This window comes from Aulonocara stuartgranti (assembly GCF_965226115.1).
Source record: "Aulonocara stuartgranti genome assembly, chromosome: 7".
NCBI classification, from domain to species: domain Eukaryota; kingdom Metazoa; phylum Chordata; class Actinopteri; order Cichliformes; family Cichlidae; genus Aulonocara; species Aulonocara stuartgranti.
This window is the reverse complement of record NC_138945.1, coordinates 2,741,894-2,748,988: the sequence shown is the minus strand read 5'-3', so window position 1 is coordinate 2,748,988 and position 7,095 is coordinate 2,741,894. Positions and strand designations below refer to the sequence as shown.

Below are 7,095 nucleotides of genomic sequence, written 5' to 3'. Positions count from 1 at the left end.
AGGTCAGGGATCCTGCATGCTCAACTGCCTCAACATTAAAACCACCCAACTAAGAGCATGGAAGTGAGACCTTTACCTGTAGGCATTGTAATTCGAAAAGGTTATTTCTGCACGATCTGGATGTGAAGAGCCGAGCTCTTTATAGTCTTCTTCAGGCTTGTGGTGTGATGGCACAAACTGAGCTTGAGCCCAGAGGGAACGATCCATTGTTTTCTTGTAGAGAAGCATCACCTCAGACTCATAGAGGTGGACTCTAATGTCAGCCTTTTCAAGCCAAGTCTGGAAACTTTTCTCTTTTCTTTGAGGCGGTGACCTATGATACCAACCAATAAGCTGCTTATAATGCAGTCTTTAGATATCTTCCCAGGTGATTCAGTCGCCACTCCTTTGCTGATCTACATGGTGGCAGAGGGTGAAAGAAGAAATTCACACCTTGGTGCATGTGACCCTAATGACTCACCTCTCAGAGAAATTTGTTTAATGTGGATTCTGGTTAAATGACATTGTGTTTTAAAGCTGTGACTGAATAACTTGAAAGTGCATCATGGTGACACACAGCGGTTCCCAAAATATCCTTGCCATTTTGGAATGAGTCTGGCATGATTTGAAATTCCGGTTTAATATCAGAGGACATCGTCTCTTCAAGTTGTTTCAGCAATATAGAACTGATTATGTGGGAGCATGCCTGACTGCAACAAGGGCTTAATTAAATCAGCTCACGGGTGGATCAATTGAAAAGTCCTCTGTGTTGACAAGTGTTTGCTCTGACAGAGAGGACGAGGAGCCGGGCCCCCTGTGCTGCAAGCTAATGTCACAATCAGCTGAGATGACTGACCAAAGAGAATTGAACAGCAATGCACAACGTTTCCGTTTTGTTATCTACGTTCGGTGTTTTGCTGTTCGTGTTTCACAGCAGTCTTACAAACCAAATGTAGCTCGGAACAATTTATTATAGAACCTACTCAACAAATTTGTAAAAATATCTGGTATGTATCAAAAAACTCTAACCTTCAGCTTATTCAATATAAAATACTTCACCGGGTCCACTGCACTGCTCGAAAAATGCCAAAAATGGGTCTGCTTCCATGTGAAATATGCACACATACATATCTCCATGCTCTGTGGCTCTGCACACTTGTTCAGCAGTTCTCGCTACAAGTAACTAGATCACTTTTCACCATGATTGGCTGTCTCATCCCATTACCAGCATGTCTCTGTCTGCTGGGGGACACCACAACAATTACTGATGATGTCCACAATCCCAAACTATTACTCATAGCGTTAACTATTGGCAAAGAGACAATCCTAGTGAACTGGAAAACAAGGACCACCATCAGTTTGACTCAGAGTACGGTTCACATTCTGTAGGATCTTCATTTATATTAGTTTATTTATTAGGATTATGGTCTTTGTCCTGTTCATTCTCTTTCTTCTCTTATTCCTTTCTCTCTTTTTTTCTCCTTTTACCTTCTCCCTCCTCATCTGTTTGTATTATTGTGCATAATACAGCAGATCCACCCTGGTAGAAATGACTTTCGCTCCCCGTTTCCTCTGTTTCCCAGTGTATGTCCTGTCCTCTCGCCTCTCCCAGATACTTTATTGACTTGTTTAGCTAATGACTCTGTAAATGAAATGAGTCAGGCCCTGTGTTATTACTGTTATTGTTACTATTATTGTTTTGTTGCTGTTATTATTATTGACAGACAGAGCACAAGGGAAAAAAAAAAAAAAAAATATATATATATATATTTTTTTTTATATATATATATATATTTTTTTTTTCTATTTTTCACATTCACGTGTCCCTCAAAGTTTTTGAAATGCAGATAAAAAATAAATGAATAAAAAAAAGCAAAAATCGATGTTTGTGAATAAGAATCATTAAATTAGGCCACACCCCATTTTTTTCAAAATAAGAGAAAACATTTACCTTACTTTCTGTTATTCTGGTGAATAAAGAATATTTTGTAATCAATCACCAAAAGCATGTTGGTGGGTGTTAGAATACCTGACCGGTGCTCTGAAGTAAACTCTGTGTGTGGGAGCAGAGTGAAAAGTGTTTCGTCTGACTGATTTGCATTTGACATTTTGCGTTCTCACATCCATCAGCTCAGGGCTGCAGTGCATGTGCGACACTGGCTAATAACTGAATAACTGAGCTTTTTCATATCCTTTGTGTTAAAGAACATCAGCACATACATGTCACTGGCAGCAACATTGTTACGTCTTTGTTTCTGAAATATGAACTAACTGCTCTTTAACTGCTTTTGTTGGATAAATAAAACATTTTTAAAACACTTTACAAACTGAAAAAAAAAATATTTTTGCTGCTTTTTTCTTTTTAACCTGTAATGCACGAGGAAGAAAACCTGATTTCAATTAACTGAATAAAAATGGAGTCATCTGTTTGTTAAAGAGCTGCACATGTATCTGAAGCACCTGGCATATCTGTCCTGTTGTACTTAGACTTGTGCAGAGCACGCTATGTGAAAACGGATGTTTCAGAGAGTCCTGGCAGGTTTGTGTTTCAGTGAAGTGCTACAAGATAAAAGCTCCTCCATCCTAACCTGAAACACCTATAAGATGCTTTTCTCTCGAAACTGCTTCTCTTCAAGTTCAGGTGAGACAAAATATTCGTGCTTCTAAAGACACGAGTTCACACGCCTAAAATGAGGATCTCTACAAGAAGATTTTTTGGCCTTGTAGTAACCCCAGCCTCACCTGACTCTAAACCCTTTTGCTAACGTGTTCTCCACTCAGTCGCAGGGCTCCTGTGGCGCACTCAGACTGAAATTCACTTCCCAAAGCCTGCCTGCTGACTTTGCCTCTTGCTATCTCCCCCTTTGTGTGTTTTTACCTGCAGAACGTCAATCACGAGTGAACCTTTCAAACTTTTATTGTCTCTATCTCATAAAGTGGATTCTTACCTCTTTATTAGGTCGCAGCAGGTCGAGAGCGGTATTTATCGAGGCAGTCTGTGGAAGTAAAAATGCTTGAAAAAGACTTCCTACATTCATCTGTGGAAAGCCAAGGTGAACAGATACTCTGAGTTTGTAGCAACACTCTCTTTCTGCACATTAAGACAAAGAGGCCTCAGAACAGATCAGTGACCCTGAATGCAGGATGCAAACAGGTTTCTATCACACATGGCTGACTTCCACAGACACAAACAAAGCGTTTTGCTGTTTGGTTGCTTAAACAGGGTTAAAATAACACATTCGTCTTCATTAGCCAGCTATACAACAGTAATGTGTGCCACAAAGCATTAAATACCTCATTTGTCTTTGCTTGTGTAAAAGCAGTGAGACATGAATATTCAAATTTCTGGTTGTTGTAATTCATCTGTAAAACTATACAGTTTTACTTTAGTTTTTTTCTTTTCCTCATTTGGGTCATTGAGGACTTTTTCTCCTCTTCTGTGTCAAAGTTCACTTCCTGTTTTATTTTGAAGTTTAATTCCTATTGGTCTTTTCTGTTGAGTCCACCCATACCTTATGGATATTTAGTCAGGGTGCCTTTCCTCGGTTTTTATCAGGTCATTATTACACCTCCCCACCGTTTCTGAATCTCATATGTTACTTTTTTGCTGACTTCCTGTTTTATGGATTTTAATTGCTCGTTAGATTCTTCCATCTCTCTGTGTACCATTTTTTTTTTGTTCAAACTCAAATGAAAGGTCGTTGTTTTCCCACTAACCTGCCCCCCACCTGGTTAAATGCATATTAGGTCCCCCTGTGAACATTTATTGAAAAACAACAGACGCATGGCACAGACAGTAGCTGAGCATTCTTCTCAGCCAGGATGAAAGATGACGATCCAACCAAAGCAAGCAGCACTGCTAAAATCAATCAGACACTCTCGCAACACTCTTGAAGCTGAAATGACGACTTCCAAATTGTTGGACGAGCCGACGAGACACTGCAGGGTGAACTCGGTTTAATTATTCGGTTCACAGCAGTTTGTTGCTTGTGCAGAAATCGTGGTAACAGCATGACTGAGGACACTGACGGGCTGTGCAGGTGAGACGTGGGAAGCGCACCTCCTGTCAGAAACGAAACAGAAGTCGTTCATCAGGGCCCTGTTTCAGGAAGCCGGTTTAGTGGAAAAACTGAGTAAGTATACCCTGAGTTAACGAAAACTCTGGGTTTTCGGTTTCACAAAGCGAGTTCAGCTGCAGCCTCAGTGAGTCACTATGACGACACACGCCGTGAAGCTAACCTGCCCCCTAGCAGGTTTACTACAACTAACCCTGACTGACCCCGCCTCTTTGTCGGAAACCTGACAGCAGGAAGTGTCAGACATGGCGTGCTCCTTCCTTGAAGAGCCAGTAGATCTTGAAGCCCAAATTCTCCGCAGAGCTCTCCGCCGGGAGAGAGTGATCAGAGCGCGTATGGACATCTTATCATTACCTGATGATTTCCTGTGCGAACGTTACCGTGTCTCAGCACAATCAATAAGTTATTTGGATAACATCCTCAGGCCATATATTGCGCATGTGACACATCGCGGACATGCGCTCAGTCCATTACATATTCTTTGTACCGCACTCCGTTTCTTTGCAAACGGGAGCTTTCTGTACAATATCGGTGACGCTGAGCACGTTTCCAAGGCTACCGTCTGTCGGGCAGTCAGGAATGTTACAGTTGCACTGAAACGTCTCCTGCACTCGTTTGTGGTGTTCCCCGGTCACAGACCCACAAGATTCATCAAAGAGGGATGCCACAAAATTGCAGGTATCAGGATGAACAAAACTCAATGCATGATGTGGTGATACGTGAACTACCACTCAAATGGTACATAAATTTCCAGGGTTCCCAGGCGTGATTGGCTGTATAGATGGCACTCACATCCCAATCATTGCACCCTCAGTAAATGAAGGAGACTATGTGAACAGGAAGTCCGTCCACAGCATTAATGTACAGGTACATAGTTCCCTGTAGCATTTCACACCAACAAGTGATGGCATCATGGTAATGGATGCTAATTTGTGTTCTCTGCACTGGGCAGATCATATGTGATGCTGCCAACATCATCACAAATGTGGAAGCCAAGTGGCCAGGCTCTGTACATGACTCACGAATCTTCCGGGAATGTACACTGAGCACCAAATTTGGACATGGTGGGTCGAAGTAACTGTGAAATATACAGAGACCAATTGCCACAGGGACGTTTGCACTGACATGTATTCTTCTGTCCTAGGAGAGTTCACTGGCCACCTGCTTGGTGATAGGGGGTACCCATGTCTACCCTATTTGCTCACCCCTTACCCTAACCCTGAACCGGGCCCACAGCAGCGTTATAATCTGGCCCATTGCAGGACACGGGCCAGAGTTGAAATGACCATCAGAATGCTCAAGGCCCGGTTCCAGTGCCTTCGTGGACTCAGGGTCACCCCAGAAAGGGCATGTGACATCATTGTGGCATGTGTGATCCTACACAACATTGCCACGATTAGAGGTGAACAGTGTCCAGCTGAACCAGATAACAGCAGTGATCCACACGATGAACATCCTGACCCACCCACGAACGTACAGGATGGAAGAGCAGTCAGAGACACCATATGCCACAACCATTTCCTGTGACCCGTCAACCCAACATGTTACAAGACAAATACACAGATACTGTGGTCAACTGCCTTTATTGGTCACCCTGTATGTCCTGTACACAAAGAATAAATGCGTATATTAGTATGTTGTACAAACACTGACATGATTCGTCCATCTATGATCACTCCACCCACCCTTAACTGTTGTTCCAGCAGTACAATCTCCGGCTTCGACTTTTGGATCTGCAGCTGGAGGTGCACCATTTCCATGTCGCACTTTCTTATCTTCCTGGCCAGATATGTCTTATACAGCTGCTTCACAGGGAGCTATTGCAACAAGGGACATAGCATTGGCATCCATAGTACATGCCTACTTAGGTTGGTTGTAAATCAGTGCTGAACAACCCACTGTGGAAAGGTTCGTTGTAGGAGTGGCTGGACCCTCTTCCTCTTCATTTCCAGCATCACTCTGCCGGGGACATAGTAAGTCCATGGTGTCATCATAGTACCACATTGTAGTCAGTTGCTATATTTTCCACTGTACGCTGTATACCTCATAGTGTGGCTCTGTTGCGGCCTCCTCTGTAGCAGCTGTCACTGTTTCGTCATCATATGCCTGTGGTGGAGACATTTAACAACATTGCTGTTCTACTGTTGACACATGTAGTCTGTGGAGTATTACGAGTACTCACAACTGCATGTCAGTCTGGCTCAACAGGGGGCTGCACCAGATGCAGTACACCATCACCGTCAACTGGAAGTATATGGGGTTCATACAGGTCACTCATGACTTATGTGGGCGCAAATGGCAATTACCAGACATACCAATCACCATACACCTCATTGTCAGTATGCTCTCGGAGACAACCGACACTGAGGGAAGGCAAGATCAGTAGGTGTCAGGGTGGAAACGCTTTTATGAGCTTTATGTTGCATTGAGGTATATGTTCATATGTTACACTTATTGGGAAAGGTACGGAATGTACTACTCGCTCTGTCTCTGGGAACAGGGAGCTCACCCTGTGGGAGGTTAACACACACACACGCATGTATGCAAAATTAAAGGACACTGCTATGCTCATAATAAAGACGTACCACTGCAGCTCGGTGTGTGTGAGTCTCTCCCTGGGCCCTCACCCGTGCAGCACGTTAACAGTTTCCAAGTGTCTCAGTGTTGTTTATTCACCTAACTGTTTGATGACTGTCATTCTCTGTCAGTAGGACAGTAACTTCACTACGACATAGTTCATTTTGGTCAAGGTGACTGTGCAGAATGGATGTATGCACGCCATGTATTGTTTTGGATTTACCCCTTATGTAGGCACTTGTGTCTTGTGGGGTTGTTGCCACAGAGGATGTCCCCGCAGAGATGCCTTCAGCCACAGGGCGCCCACTGTTTTGGCTGAGGGCCAACTGCTCAGCCTCTGTGGGTGGTGGTGGTGGAGGACCCCCACCTGTTTTTCGGGCCTCCGCTTTTTTTCTGTTGGCTGTGACGGCACACATTTGGGCATACAGAGTAGGCAAATGTGTACTTGTGATGTGCTCAGATA

At 43.5% G+C, this 7,095-nt stretch overlaps 2 long non-coding RNA genes across 2 annotated transcripts; one reads left to right on the top strand and one right to left on the bottom strand.

Moving 5' to 3' along the window:
- The first annotated feature begins 4,340 nt into the window (after positions 1–4,340).
- On the top strand, positions 4,341–5,267 carry LOC309711722. The gene is made up of 3 exons (XR_014278079.1): positions 4,341–4,922; positions 5,008–5,119; positions 5,200–5,267. It is a non-coding gene; the product is annotated as an uncharacterized lncRNA (long non-coding RNA).
- Positions 5,268–5,837: 570 nt separating this feature from the next.
- On the bottom strand, positions 5,838–6,319 carry LOC309710543. The gene is made up of 3 exons (XR_014277736.1): positions 6,099–6,319; positions 5,955–6,014; positions 5,838–5,872 (listed from the first exon to the last, which is right to left on the bottom strand). It is a non-coding gene; the product is annotated as an uncharacterized lncRNA (long non-coding RNA).
- Between the last annotated feature and the right edge of the window lie 776 nt (positions 6,320–7,095).